Here is a 16385-nt window from a genome sequence, read left to right as displayed (position 1 = left end):
AAATAAATATAAAATATATAAAAAGTAATATTAAATATAATATATTATATATATTTAGATACTCTAGGGATAGTGAATCTGTGTTAACAGAAGACTATTGTATTTACAAATTTTGTAATTAATTTTTCCTAATTTTAGTGATGAAACCCCTTATTAAACTTTTAAAAATGAAGTAAAATATTTGTCAATTATAATTTTTACTTTATTTTTTATTAATTTATTAACCTTTCCGATGCATATATCACGTTTGACAATAGTTATCGGTGTACAATCAAGAACACCTGAAATATATGCTATAAAATTGAGTTTCAAAATACAAACTTTTTGAAAAAGTCAAAGTTTCAAAATATCACAACTTGGTCAAAAAAGCATTGAATTTAATTCGGAAAACATTATTATGTTAGTTTTTAAGAGGCCTATAAAGCTGCTTACTTAATTTAAAACTCTAAAAAATGTAAAGTTTTATCAGTTTTTGAAAATTTTAACCCCTTATAACAATTTAAAAATTTTGAAAAAAATAAATTTTACCAGACATATCTAGAACGAATCGGCTGTTCATACTGATCAAGAATATATATGATTTATAGGGTCGGAAATGACACCTTCACTTAGTTTTAAGCTTCTGACTGAAGGTAATATCAATACCATTTTTAATCGATATTTACTATATTTTTATAGGCAAATTTTACCATAAATTAAGATATAAAAACCTCATAACTTAGCCAAAAAAAGCATTAATTTTAATTCGAAAATCGTTCCTATGCTAGTTTTTATTGGCCTAATAAATCTGCATACTTAGTTTGGAATTTTAGAAAATTCGAATTTTTATCAATTTTTGACCATTTGCAAAATTTTGAAAAATTTAATTTTTGGCTAGACATAGCCAGATCGATTTGTGTGTCAATGGTGATCAAGAATATATATGAATTGTAGGGTCGGAAATGATTCCTTCACCCAGTTTTAAGCTTTTAACTGAAATTAAAATACCTTGCAAAGGTATCAAAATGTGTTTCCCTTAGCAACTTTATTAATTTAACATAAAACAAAATCTATATTAATTCATGATTATAATGTATTAAATTTTAGTTTATTTAAAATTAAATTATACATATTTTGTTATACTCTGTTGTACAAATATAATCCAAAAATAAATGTTGAAGATACGTTCCCTTGGTAACTCTATAAAATTGATGACGGGGATATTGCTGGTCTAATCGGAACAATTTCCTCGTAAGCCGCATGCCGGACGGGGTTAAATTGCGTTCTAATTATTGGTAATCCCTGGGCCAAAAACGGACATCTTGGAAGTACAAAAGGACGAAAGAGAGCGACAGAGAGAGAGAGAGGGAGAGAGCGAGCGAGCGAGAGCCAGAATGGCGGCAGCGGGTGGATTCTGTCCGCGAGGTCCTCAAGTCTCGTATATTCCTTGTGTCCGTGGATAGTCCTGTTTACTTTCCACATATCCCTGTATCTCTCTGTCAGTGTGTGTATATATACATATATATATCCCTGATATCTCCCCCATGTCCGTATATGTCCTTGTGTGTCCGTGTATGTCCGCTTGTCCGCCAAGGACAGCCCTGGCCGGTGGTGTTTACTTGCCGGCAGCATTAACCCTTTTAGCCAAATCACACTCACACGGACGAAGGAGAAGTCCTTTGTGTTGGTCACCCACTCAGTGCGCCTGCCTGTCCGCCATCACAGGAGGCAGGATACGGGCCACAGGACCCACACTCATTAAAAGCTTCTGACCATTTGAAAGCGAATTTAACCTTTTGTTTTCCTTGTTCTCTCTCTCGCTCTTAGTCCTTTCTTCTCTATAAATTTGTGTGCGTGTGTGGCTTCTAATTGTCACTTGATGGCTTGCGTGTGTGTGTGTAAATTAATTCGTGACTCCTTGGAAAAATATTTAAATAAATATGTATATATATATGAATAAAAGTGAGTGTGGGTGGAAAAGTATTCCAAACAAATCACAAACAGATATTTTGCTGGAATTCATTGTTTTTAAGGTCTAGACGCCAGGATATCCGAAAAAGGATGGTCCAACCCTACTCCACACGCACACACACACACACACACAGAGAATCGCACATCACTTTGATATCTCGAAAAACTCAAAAAATATCCTACATCTTTCACAGGGACATTCCTTTTTTGGGTTTTTAGAAAGCGAAGCATGTTCTGAGCCCCAATAAATAGGCTTTAATATTTTTAGTAAGCAAATAAACGCATAGAATTTTAGGAAAATTAAATATTAAAAGGGGGTTAATGGATAAATATTAATTAATAATAATAATAAATCTATAATAGATACGGATAATTAGATGCAGTATAAAAAATAATGATCTATATAGGTATATAAAGTGAAAGATCCCTCTATTTGTTGGGCGAAAATTATAAAATTCCTGAAACCTAAGCGGATTATGTAAATATATGTCAATAGGCTTCGCTGAGACTCAATTCTACGAGTTACACCTTTTATTTTTGTACCTTTTCCTGTGCCTACCTACCTCGATATATAATTAAATACATATGCTATATAGTCATCTCGCTCTGTTGGCCATAAGGGTTGATCGTGCTGCCTAGAAGGCATCCTTGATCCTTAACTACCCCCGAGGACTAGGTGCGATTGGTCGATCCCTGTTCTGATTGGAATTGGGAGTTGACTTTCATTTGACCCCGATATTCCGGTTTAGGGAACTTTATTCGGGACGCGACTGTGGCCCTAGAATCGGATGCAGGAATTTTAAGGATAACAGTCATATTCAGTTGTAAACATTCCCTTGAATCATTCAGTAGAGCCTAGACGAGCCTACAGTGAATTATAATTATTATATACTAAATAAATTATTTTGTGAATGGTATTAAAAAAAAATAAATAGTATTATATACAAAAAAATAAACAAAAAATCGTCTTTGTGATGTTCTGTAACAAATACTAAAAGATGCTTAAATATACAGAGTGATATCAAAATCGATATTTCATGTTCAATTATATAAATGTGGAATAAATCAGTATACTGTTTTATAAATAACAACTTTATAATCGAAAGTAACTAACAAATACATTTAATAACATTTTTCGTATATTTTATCAATATTATTGATAATTTTAAGCTGAATGCTATAATTTTTGATATTTAATATCAGCATAAAGACACATTTCAGCTTACAATATTTTCTTTACAATATTGGTCTGTCAAGATAACTCCCCAATGTTATAATCTTATTGTAAGTTTTCGTCTGGTTTTTGTAGCTATTTGCTTAATTTTAATTTAAAAAACATTTTGTTTAAGAAACACATTTCCAAAATCCCACAAAAGCCTTTACAAGCACACATTTTCCTGTAAAAACAAAATTCTTTAATTAACAATTAACCTTGAGTTCAACCCCAGAGAGCTCACACTTTCTTTTCCTTAACCCTTGAATGGCAATTTTCTTAACCCTAATCAATTTGAACCCTGGCGCTGGCACACCAATCAAGATGACCATCGTGCCGGTGATGATGACCAGTGATGATCTTGAGATCATCAGAGGCCAAGATGACCAACAGCAACCCTTTGGACGCGAGGCGTTCAAAACGGGTTCCCCGTCGAAGTCCTTCCAAGGGTCCTACGAAGGGTACTTCAAGAGTCTTTTTTAAGGTACTTGCAAAGGTACTTCGAAGGTCCTGCCAAAGACCAATGGTCAAATGGCGAAACCCCAATTAGGCTTTTCATTAGCAACGCCGACGGAAAATCCAACACCGATGATTGATCACATTTTTCCAGGCAAAAAAATACATATAAAAAACCAAAGACAACTGACAACTGAAAATCAGCAAGGATATTAATCATGTTTGTCCAGGAAATGAAGGACAGGAAAACACTTAGAGGAAAACTTTTGCTGTGGCAGGTATCGTAGGCCTGGCCTTGGTGTCAAGTTTCTTGTTGTTATTGCTTTTTTATAAGCCATAAAAAAGCATAAAAATTGCAACATTTGACGTGCCGCCGGGGGAATACTCTTTTCCCTTCCCCAACCCCCTACAAAAGAAAAAACGGAAACTTTTCTGGGCCATAACTCTCCGAGTAATTGACAGATCGCAATTAGAAATCGATGCAAAAAGCCCACTGGCCGAGCAATTCCCCGGAAAGTATCGAATTACATTTTTGTTTTTCCCCGAGTTTTTCCGCCGACACGAGAAAAGTTGATTTCGCTTATGGATTGAGTTTGGGTTTGGGATTGGTATTGGAAATGGGATTGGGATTCGGGTTCTGGGCTGTGGGCATTGGGTCAGTTGCGGCGAGGCTGTCAGAAAATAGTCCCGACGGGGGTTTCCCCACAAAAACAAAGTACATTGAAGCTTCTAAAATATTCAATTTGTGGAGTCGTCAGTTGAGAAATATAAATGATAAAAATATATAAAAAATAAAAGGGAAAGCCTGAATTTAAAGGTAAACATATAAAATACACCAAGGTGTGCAGCTGTAGTAATGAAGAGTCGGCTCTTCCGTGTTGGAAAGTGTTAAAATAATAAATAATAAACAACATAATATATAATATAATGAGATATCAAATTCCAAACTTACCTATAAAGACTTTCAGCCAAATGAATATATTTCTTATACCAATACCTGAAAAGAAATTATAAAAAAAAATTATTAATATAATATATAAGACTATAAGTTAAGATATAATTTAAAAAAACCTGTCTAAATTTTTTAATTTAAATATTAACCAGAAAAGAAACTAATTTTGGGAAGCCCAATGTTACATAACCTTTTAAGTTGCAATTAAATTAAAAGATTAATCGGAACTCGATGATAACTAAGCTTAAACTATTTGCATTCTTAGAATTTTTTTAAGACATTTTTTTCGACAAAATCAAAGTTTTTAAAAATATAACTCAGCCAAAAATGCATTAATTTTAATTCAGAATCCATTCCTATGTTAGTTTTTATTGGGGAAATGACTCTGCATACTCAATTTAAAATGTAAAAAAATTCAAGTTTTTGTCAATTTTTACAAATTTTAACGATTAAATTTTCAAAATTTAAAAAAAAAATAAAATTTTGTCGGACACAGCTAGATTGATTCTCCTGTTGATGCTGACTAAGAATATATATGTATTATAGGGTCGGAAAAGAATCCTTCACCGCGTTTCAAGCTTCTGATTATAGGGATAATACCTTGTAAGGGTATACAAAATCAATGTTAAATTATTATGATTTCTTGGTATTTTTATGAAACATATATCCAAACTAAAAATAACAGCATGGTCAACACCACCATTTCCAAATTAAACACGATATTCAGCTTCATTTTACTTTATTTAAATTAACTCAAAGAGTAAATTAATATTTATATATTCATATTTACTTTATAATGTAATATTTATTCAAGAATATTCAAATCAATGGAAAAATAAGAAATAAATATAAGTAAAACCAACTGAGACCAATAAAAAAATCACACTTTAATACATTTTGACATTAATACTCGTGTATCTCTTCTTTTTTTTTTTTGAGCAAATCAAGTTCATGAAAAATCAAAACAATCCTATTTACATATTCCTTTTTTTTTTGCTTAGTTGTCAGATGAAGAAAAAACTGCAACCCTCTCAGAAACCATGGCAATTCGGTTGGCTTTCCATATGCTTGTTACCAATCCAAAAATGCGTATATCGAATTTCAGTTAATCACAAAACGAGCCAATATCCTTTTTTGGTCGCTCAATGGCCCGGAATTGGAATCGGAATCGGAATCCACATCCCTCCCTGTCCCCCCCCCAATGCCCCGGACAGGACTATTCAAATAAGTGAATGATGGACGCCGCACAGGGATGGGGGAGAAGGGGTCTAAGGATGTCTGGCAGGACACAGGATCAAAAGGCGCGCGGCGGGAAAAATGCTTGTTGCCGCAAAAAGCTTTAACAGCGGCCATAAAATACGCCACACCCCCCTCCGGGCCCGGGGTCCTGGCCAAGCCCAAGGACCAACAGCCACCCCCCAATGTGCGAGTGTATTTGTGTGTGTTTGTGTATGTGTGTGTGGGTTTATCCCTTGTCCCACGTCCAAAAAAAAAACCGGCCAAAGTGACCGGCTGAATCGTAAAAATGTAAGACGAAAACGAGCTCGAGAATAAAAACACATTAGATACAAGCAAATATCCTTTCCGCAGTCGCATGTCCTTTGCCCACACACACACACACATGAGAGCATGTGTGTGTATGTGTGTGTGTTTGCAAATTTATCTCCATTTGACCCTCTTCAAAGTGCTTTTTATAGTCATTTAGTGTTTTGGCCCTCCCGTCAAGTACTTTTATTATACACGTATAAATCCAATTCGGCATATACATATACATACATATACATATATAGGGTCCAAGGATCCAAGGATCCGGGCTAAAAAGGTAAACGAAACGGGAGACCAACTAATGAAACGGAACCAAAAGGGACACACACCATGGCGGCGCGACCAAGGATTCGGCGATTCGGAGACTCGGCAAGGACCTGGGGACCTGGGGTGGACGTGGACTTGGACTCTCCTTGGACCCGTGCACGGGCAGCGCCCAAAAGGACCACAAAACACATGCATACACAATGGCCCCCCGGCAAAAGGCAGCGGCAGCGGCAGGAACAGCAACAATTCGGTTGTCAAAACTACACCCGTCCAAAGGCAACCCACATGAAGGCACTGTGAGAAAATATGTGTGGCTTTGATAATTTCAAAAATAATTATTTCATAAAAATAAATTACCAGATATTTACTTAATAAATAGATACTATATGTTTTTAGAATACTATTAACTATTTTAATTTAAAACAAGAAAGGGAAGCCAGTGCTAGGTTTAGCAAACTTTTTCTTTTGCCTGAGTCCTTGGAACATTTTATAATTATTTGAAATAAGTATTATTATTTTAATTAATTAATAATTTATTTTATTTATTTTATATATTTTTATTTTATTTATTTTATATATTATTATTTTATTTATTTATATATTATTATTTTATTAATTTATATAAAATATATTTATTTATTTATATTTGAATGTTTTAAAATATTCACAAAAAACAAATATTCCAAAGAAAGTTATTCCACATCAAAGATTATTTTTCCCTCGGTGTACATATGCAAAGCAGATGCCAAGGTCCTTTTCCAGTCGACGCTGGCCCCACCCTGAGAGTCCTTTTTAAAATTTTAAGACATGTAAATATAAAAGGTCCTGCATCGTCCTGCGCGACGGCGAGTTCGGCAGTTCGGCAGCTCAGTTCCGTTCCAACCCCCCAAAGGTCCAAGGATGGGCCCATTCGGTCCGTTTTCCTGCATCCAAATATATATATACATATGTGTGTGTGTGTGTATATGTATCGCAGGACTCGATCTATGGTCCTGCGAGTGTGCATGTGTGGGTGTGTGGGTGAGTTTATGGCCTTGTATGTTGCCAATGTTTTGTTGGGTTTCGGTTTTTTGGGGGGACAGGGATATCTGTTCATTCGTTTGTTTACTCTGTGTGTGTGTGTGTGTGTGTGTGTGTGTGTGTGTGTGAGTGTGTGCGTATGTCCTGTGTTGTCCTGTCCGGCCTTTTCCGTTTCCCTTTCCCCCCTTCTCACTCTCACACCCCGTTTTGGGACAATTTTCCAACCCAACATCACCGCAATGGGGGCGGGAGCGCAAAAATATCTGCAAATGTTGTTTTCCTTTGGGTTGTTATTATTTTAAATTTCTGTTTTCGCTTGTATTTCTTTTATTTCATCTGCTCCTTTCTGTTGTTTTTTTATTTGTATTTTATTTCACTGTCACTGGGTGGGTTTTTTCTGGTCAGGGGTTTTTCTATGTCGCCATTTTTCTGTTCCCTTTGTTTTTTACATTATTTTGGTCTTCAATTTAATTGTGTTCAACCTGTTGGAGCAGGGGTTTTTCGCTTTGTGATATATTATTAACTTACAATTTATTTTATAAACATTCTCCAAATTAAATAAATCCTTTTTGTTATTATTTCAAGTTCCATTCCCTTACTATAACTTATAATGGTGAATATCTATCTTCTGCTAAATTATACCCTTAAATGGTATTATAGTTTCAGTCAGAAGTTTAAAACTAAGTGAAAGACTCATTTCCGACCCTATAAATTATATATATTTTTGATCAGCATCAACAGACGAATCGTTCTAGCTAGGTTTGACAAAAATTTATTTTTTTTTTAAATTTTGAAAATTTTTTAAGGGGTTACATCATTAAAATGTTCAAAAATTGGCAAAAAATTCATTTTTTTACATATTTAACTGAGTATGCAGATTTATTGACCTAGTAAAAACTAACATTGGAGCGCTTTCCGAATTAAAATTAATGCTTTTTTGTCTAAGTTATGAGTTTTTAAAATTTTAATTTGTTGCAAAAATTGTTAAGTAAAAGTATCGATTCAAAGAATTCGAATATATTAAGATTCATTTCCGATCCTATACTAAAATTCAATTGCAAACTTCAAGTTATAGAACCTTAGGTTTCAGAAGTTTAATTTTTTGTTTCAAATTAAATTTCCTTAACCGACAACATTTTTGAAAGGTTTATGATATTTAAAAGCTTGATTTAAATTTTCATGAGACTTCAATGGTTTCCCTACCAATAACTAAGTGCTGGCACAGCTTTCCCCCTTTAATAACTTCACATTTTTTTTAATTTACTAAAAAAGAGTTGCTTTTCACACCTTTTATGTGACAAATCGAAGAAGCCAGTCATTCAACCAGAAGCAGAAAAAATGCTCATCTTCAAATGGAAGCCGCAAGAAAGCAGGACCCAAAAAAGAAAATCCTGCAACCACCACTCCTTGTAAAAAAAAAAAGAAAAACCGACAAAAAAAAATGAAAACCCTTTAAAAAACAATACACGAGCTGTAGCGGGGCCATTAATTTCCCAATTTACAGTCTATTCGCAAGCCGTTGCCAAAATTGTTTAAGGTTTTAAAACCCAAAAATACACACACATGCTGATGGATGTGTGTGTGTGCGGGGGTGCCTGGGTATGTGTGTGTGTGGGCCAGTGGCCATATGTCCATTTTGGAGAGGAATTTCCAACGAGGTGAGTGCGCCGCGCCCGTTGTCTTCAAGGACCGCCTGCGAATGGGGTGGTAAATGCTGCCCAAGGGACTTGTAGCTGGATACCAACAAAGTTTCGTCTTAAAAAAAAAAGAATACAAAATAAAATAAAATAAACGAAACGAAACGCAACGCAACGAAGGAGAGACTAAGAAGCAGGCATCTTCTTTTGAAAGGACATTCGGCCAGGTGGACCCGGAGAGGATGCCCTACTTTTGGAATAAGAACAATATATTCTTTGTTGTTGGGTAATATTTTATTGGTAACTTTATGTCAGAATATGTTAGTTATGGAATATATTAAGTTTAAGTTTAAGTTTAAGGGAAATTAAAGAATAAGGATTGAAATAAATTAATAAAATAGATTTTTCTTTAATTTTTTCTTAACTTTTTCTTTAAAAATTAGATGTAGATGTTAAAAAATAAGCTACAATAAAACATTTTTAAAAAAGAATTTCTTTCCGGACCTTTTTTGATTAATTTCCTTTACAACTATTTTATTGAAGCCATGCAAAATAAAAATACTTTCTTTGTGGAATATAAGGATAACTTCCCAAAACTAAAAAAATAAAAATGTAAAAAAAGGGTAAAATATTTTAAAAACAAAGAAATAAAAAAGCATTTAGTTTAATTTAATTTTTCCATACAAAAACATTTTACTTAATTCCCAAACAGGGCTTAAATCAAGAACTTTTTAAATTAATTCTTAAAAATTCTACAAAATTAATAAATACATCGTAGGGCTCTCGCAAAGTCCTGCTAACCGAAAAACCTTTGGCCAGCGGCGGCTGAAACGCAAAAGAAACGCCACCACATGGTTTTATTATATTGTGAATGTGATTACCTTAAGGATATGCAATAAGCACACACACACACCCATCCACCAACACACACACACACACACAGATGAGAGAGAAAGGACCTGGGAATGATGTGTGTAGATAACCGGCGTCGGCGGAGCAGCAGCAGAAGCTACCAAGCAACCCATTTTGAGGCTGGACAGGCGACGACCCATCTCCATCTCCATCTCCATCTGCGATCTGCTGCCAGACCATCCCCACAGCGTCCTTTCCTTGCCATCCTTTCCCTGCCATGCCTTTCCGTTGCATGCCCAGCAGTCAGTCGTAAAAGCCTGAATGAAAAGCCGGCGAGAAAGCCACAAAGATACACGAGATACGAATGCAGAAAAAGTATCTCACAGATACCGCGCGCTGAGCGAGCGCTGCATGAGCATTTTCAATTAGTGCAGACAAAACGCGGCTGCCAAAAACGAGGGTCATTTGTAGAGTTTTGAAAAGAAGTAAACTAAATATAATATAATATAGAGAAAGTGGAACTTATACAAAAATTTATAAAAGAAGATAGAATCATCATAGTTAAGAGATGAATGCAAGAGAGCTTTGAAGAGGCATTTAAGGAAACTAAAATAATATTATTAGACTTTAAAATATTAACAAAACAATGGATAAACTAGGAATATATAAGTGCTCTAAATAAATGCATATAGATATAAAATAAATATATAATAAAATAAAAGGGTCTTGCAAAATGGAATATATTCCCAGATATAAAATTAAGTTTAACTCTACAACATATACTCTATATTTCATATTTGTATCAGATATTTAGGATAAATTTAATTATAAATTAATAAAACTTTGCATATTTTCATTGATGATAATAAAGTTCTAGGAAATTAAAACTATTTATAGATTCTTTTAAATGTATTTAAAGCCAACAAATTTTTAGAAATTTGTAAAGATTTGAAAGATCTTTAAGCTGACAATAAAACCATGATTTTTTAAATGTAGATAAGAAATATCTATATTTATTAATAAATATATTTAATTTATATAATATTATTATTTATTTTTCTTTAATCTATGGAACCCTCAGAGCTGCCCTCGCCGTGCACCGAATGAGTTGCAGTTGAAGCGAAATGTGGAAAGAATGGAAAAAATGGATGCGGATGTGAATGTGGAAGGTGGAAGATGGAAGGTGGGGTGGGCTCGGGGTTATCCTTATATGCAGATGCACATGATGCAGATGTCATGTGGACCGTGTGCGGCACGTATGTAGCTTGGTCCGTGGACCACCTTGGCGAGGTGCCCGTCCTCCGTTCATTCGTTCTATTCTATCGTTCGTTCGTCCTTCCGCTTTTTGCCGCCTTTCTGCACGTTCATCCTGCCAAATGCAACGACCGAGTCCTGGACCAAAAAGGGGTAAAAACCGAAAATCGAGGATAAGAACGGATAATCTAATGTCGCAAGTATGTGCCACTCACGTCGAGTCATGGGCCTGCCGGCGGCCTATAAATAACTGCAAATAAATCAAAATCTATCAATGCGAACAATTCGATGTGTTACAATTGACTTCACCGATCAAAGCCGTCCTGCCTTCATGTCCTTCGTCCTTTTTTCTACTCTCCTCTCTGTTTTATATATATTTTTTTCCGAACAGCAGCCTCGCTTTCCAATACCTTTTGTGTGGAGTGCGCGACCAGAGAGTATCCTTTGTGTCAATATTATTAGCAGAAAGGATAATGGCCGAAAGGGTGACAGGGCACTAGGACCTAACATATCCTCACCGCTCCCTGTCTCACCCCACCCCACTCCACTCCACACACACACACACACCACACACACCTCACCGTGTGGCCCAGTGAGTGTGCGAAATTTTACAGTAATTTAAAAAGGAAAAGCGAAAAAGAACTGTTTCACCAATTTAATCAATATTACACAACCCATTCAGATGGCACAACACTGCAAGAAAATTGGTACTCAAAGAGGGGGAAATTAAATTAAATTCTGGAATAGGATGTATCAATTATGATAATTAATATTAATTTAATATTTTAAGAGGAAGCTTAGTTTGGACTTAAGCTTGAGATTAAGTAGAAAGCTTGAAGTTACAATGCTTTCTTTGCATATAAATATCATATTGTTAAGTAAAAATATATTTACAACAATACAAATAAAATAAAATATATTAAATAAATATATATATATTAATAAAATATTGTAATGATAAACATTAAACAATTATACAACCATTTCTAGGTTCAAAAACTATTAACATCTTAAGATCCCTATAATTAATCGAAAGCAAGCTTCATTTCTTTTTAAAAAATTAAAATATTTCAGAAAAAATGTTAACAAATAATAGTATATAGTTTTTAAAATTATTAGCTATTTAATTAAATTTTTTCCAGTGCACAGACACAGGCGCTGGCACACCAGGCGTATCTGATATCGATGCGCTCTTCTAATGGGCCCGGGCGCTCTAATTTTATTTATGATCTAATGTGCCGAGCGACGGGAAAAATCGGGGAAAATCGTGAAAACTCCGAGTCGAGGTGCAAGGGGGTTGGGAGGATGCTCAGGATGAGTGCAAGGACGAGTGTGAAAGGGCATGTATCTGCGGACTGATATCCCGTTGTCCGATTGCCGATTTGCCGATTGAATTTATGCGCTCTGTTTGCCATTTGGCCTGTGTCCTGTACCCTGTATCCTGTATCCTATATCCTGTATCCTATATCCCTTTATCCTGTCACTGGGCGGTGGGCAATTTTTTAAAATAATTCTCCGCACTCTGTTTTTTTCTGTTACTAGATTTTTTTTTGCTTTTTGTTTTTTGTTGGCTCAACTCACCGCAATACAAACGAAACTGAATCAACAGGGGGGAGGAAAAGTCCTGGGAAAAGGAGCAACAAGGAGAGCAGTGAAAGTGAATGGTTTTGTGACTAATAAGTGGAATTATTGTAAGAGTAAATAGGTAATCAGGGATATAAAATAAATATAAATATGGGTGGGCGTTCTTTTAATATTTAGAAATATGTTAAGCTAATTTAAAAAACATGAAGCTCAGGACTTCCTGGACTATTGTTATAAAAGAATAAGGAAGCCTAGGAAGACTAATGATCTATTGGATCAACTTTGATAACTTTGAGAAAGAAATCCAGGAAAAGGAATGCCGAATGAATACCAGGTAGGCTTGTCACCAGTCACCAGCACCTGTTTAAAGCAGTAAAGTAATCATAAAGAGCTTTGCCTCTTCTGTCATTCCCAGCCTGTCTTTCGTAATTTTCACTTCCAAAATTCACAACCAGAATTTTAGTACAAAATTAGAAGTGGTAAAAAAAGTATAAATTAATTTCGGACATGCAGACTTAAGCTTCCGTTCTCATCTATATAAATTGTGAAAGTGTTATCTTCATTCGAAGTTAAGTTCAAGAGTTTAAATTGGTATTTTAGTTGCATGCAGATTCAATGAGCTCTTCGGCTTCCTCGTCCATATATATATATCGAGGAGACTGAGGAACTTATTCAATCTTCGGCTGCAAACACTTCATCCATGATCTACAGCACAAGATTCGGGATCTTCATTGCTTATAATTGGGATAGGTAAGTACTGGCAAAGGTCGGACAATCGTTAAAATGTGTGGTACACAAAAAATATAATAGATAAAATATATACAAAAATTAATTCATGATTTCAGTTAAATGCTTAAAACGCAGTGGAGGAATCATTTCCGACCCTATAAATCATATATATTCTTGATTAGCATCAAAAGACGAATCAATCCAGCTATGTCTGGCAAAAATTAAAATTTTTCGAAATTTGAAAATTTTATAAGGGGTAACATCGTTAAAATTTTCAAAAATTTATCAAAATTTTTGTTTCTTTATTGAGTATGCAGAATTATGAATCTAATAAAAATTAGCATAGGACAATTTTTCGAATTAAAATTAATGCCTTTTTGGCCAAGTTGTGAGATTTTAAAATGTTGATTTTCCCAAAAAAAAACATATAGTTATTTGAAAATTTTTCAACCAAAAAATTGACTGAAAAATTTAAAAAAAAATTCATCTAACTTAAATAAAAAACACTGCAGTCCTTTTTGTTAATTTCGTAACCATAGTTAAAAATTATTTTATCCTTCGAAACTACAACCCCTTCTTCTGGCAGATCCCATCTGTTTTAAGGACTAATCCGAGTAAAGTGGTTAAACCTTTTTTTACCAGGGTGAAATATCCTTTCGAATGGCCAACCTTCTGGCTAGACATTCCGGCGAAAATCATTTCGCACAAGGCATCGTTGCGAAGTCCTTAATCAGGAAACCCGCACAGGACGCAGATCAAGAGACAGAGAGTGAGAATTTCCAACGGGAAACAAAAAACGAATGGCAAAAGAAAACCCAAAAAACCTCACCTCATGTGAGCCCAAGAAAAGGATGCCCCCGAGGGCCGTTTTGCACTAATTAATAACAGTAAATTCCCAGCAGCAGCGGCAGCAAAGACCCTGCCTCGTCCTCCATCACTCTGGCAGGACATTTAAGGGTACACCGTACTGACAGCATAAAAAATGTTGCATAGTTTTTTACGTCTTAACGAGTGTCAACCACCGGAGTCACAAGTCGTTCGTCCTGCCAGGATCCCTCTGTATCCTGCGCATGTGTATGTGTATGTGCATGTGTGTGTGTGATGATGTGTGTCCACTTGGCAGCATCTCCCTTTTAGCTAAATTGGCAAAATTCTAGACCATTCAAGGATGACCGAAGAAGCACCACCACAGGACACACACTTGGCACTTGGCATCCTTGATTCCTGCAAGGATATTCAAATGCGAAGCCCTGCTAATTCATATTCAAATGAATGCCAAGCGTAGTAAACCCCAATCACAATTATTATGAGACATGTTAAATGGACCAAAAGTCCTTACAGCCAACAACAATGGGTCCTGTGAAGTGGGGACATGTGTGAGCAAGTTCGCGCATGTCTGCAAATCGGACCAACGAGTGGACAGAGGGAATAGGAGTCCTGAGCGAGGATTTTCAATTATTTTAAGAAATAAAATAACTAAATGTACTTGTACTCAAATAAAACTAAAAAATAAATGAATTTCCAATTTAAGTCACACTTTTAATAGTTAATTATGCATTTAAAAATTAAATTTTATATTCAGAGAACATGTTAATTCGTCTTAAATTCGTATAGAATTAAGCTGAAAAGTTGGGGGAAGCGTTGGCCTGGCGTTGCGGCAAACAAATAAACATGCTGTCAACTGCCGTCTGACATCGCACGTCCTTTTCGTCCTTTTTGCCAAAAGCCACATTCACATTTGCATACGTGCGGCCAATGTCCCAGGACACACTCCCCCCAAACACACACCCTCATACTAACACACACAAACACACGCGTCGCATGCGGAAAAGCCGTAGAAAGTTTTTGAGAAAGAACTTTCATTAAACAATGCGACTCAGGCCGCCGAAGGTCCAAAAATCTACAGACCCCCGGACTCTGTTCGTCCATCTATCCGTCCGTCCGGCTCTCCACATCTCCAAAGCTCTCTTTCTCCAACTCTCCAATGTTTTTATAGCACTGTAAAAAAATCTAGTGAACCCTTTAAGATGTACCCACATTAATAAACAATTTAATTGAAAGGGTAATTAGATTGCATTATGTTATTTATATAACTAAAAAATGGCTATACTTAAAAATCAACCCAAACAAACACTTTGCTATCAGTTTAAAACCTAAAGAATTGCAGATATATTTGAAATATAAAAGATAATCAATCAACAAAATGCTTCATATTTATTCTTATTAATTAATGTTCGTTTTGTTAAAGAAAGAAATCACTACTTTTCGGGCATACCTGTACTTATAGTTACTATGCCTTAATTCTAGCTCTTTTATTAAAACTCTCGAATTTTTTGCCTTCTATCCTAAGTGTAATTTAATTTATTTCTTATTATATTACCATTAAAAATACATTATTTTGCGTAATATATAAATAAAATAAGAAGTAGTAAATATACTCTAAATAATATCATTTTATATATTTTCCTTATATAATATCTATAAAATCACTAAAGAATTTTCGCAAGTGCAGGACTCTCGCGTCAGTTGATTGTTGACTGTGCGTGTGTGTTTTGTCAGTACTTTTTTTCCAAGGGGGGGTCCAAAAATTAAGGAGAGGTGGAAAAATCAGAGGAGCCAGCCAGTCTGCGGCCCCAAAAAAAAAAAAAGAAAAACATACAACGGGGAAAAAAAAATAAAATGGGAAATAAAAAAAGAATGATTTTAATATTGGCTAATGGATATCGCGCCAACACAAACATGGAGAGGCGGAAAAGCGGCATTCTCCCGCATGACGGTATGATATTTCCAAATGCTTAATAATAGCACTCAAATGTGTGCTAGGAAATGACACAGCCATTATTTCGCAGTGCTCCTTATTTATTTGTTATTTTTTTCCCTTTCTGATTCAGATTCATATTCATATTCATATTCATATTCATGTATT

General features: G+C 35.1%; 2 long non-coding RNA genes across 4 annotated transcripts in view; one reads left to right on the top strand and one right to left on the bottom strand.

Annotated features, from left to right (window-relative positions):
- Window positions 1-4618, bottom strand: part of LOC147644454 (uncharacterized) — a 60074-nt gene extending 55456 nt beyond the window's left edge. Inside the window, exon 1 of the long non-coding RNA XR_015270478.1 lies at window positions 4572-4618. This is a non-coding gene — a long non-coding RNA (uncharacterized LOC147644454). The remainder of the gene's footprint in view (window positions 1-4571) is intronic.
- Window positions 4619-13116: 8498 nt separating this feature from the next.
- On the top strand, window positions 13117-14989 carry LOC147644453 (uncharacterized). Of its 3 annotated transcripts, none has more exons than XR_015270486.1 (2): window positions 13117-13480; window positions 14102-14989. It is a non-coding gene; the product is annotated as an uncharacterized LOC147644453 (long non-coding RNA). The 3 variants fall into 3 exon arrangements; XR_015270487.1 differs by having other exon boundaries at window positions 14080-14989; XR_015270485.1 differs by having other exon boundaries at window positions 14046-14989.
- The last annotated feature ends 1396 nt before the right edge of the window (window positions 14990-16385 follow it).

This window comes from Drosophila serrata, unplaced genomic scaffold (assembly GCF_035046125.1).
Source record: "Drosophila serrata isolate PLE 108 unplaced genomic scaffold, ASM3504612v1 contig_176, whole genome shotgun sequence".
Taxonomy (NCBI): Eukaryota; Metazoa; Arthropoda; class Insecta; order Diptera; family Drosophilidae; genus Drosophila; species Drosophila serrata.
This window is presented reverse-complemented; position numbering and strand designations above follow the sequence as displayed.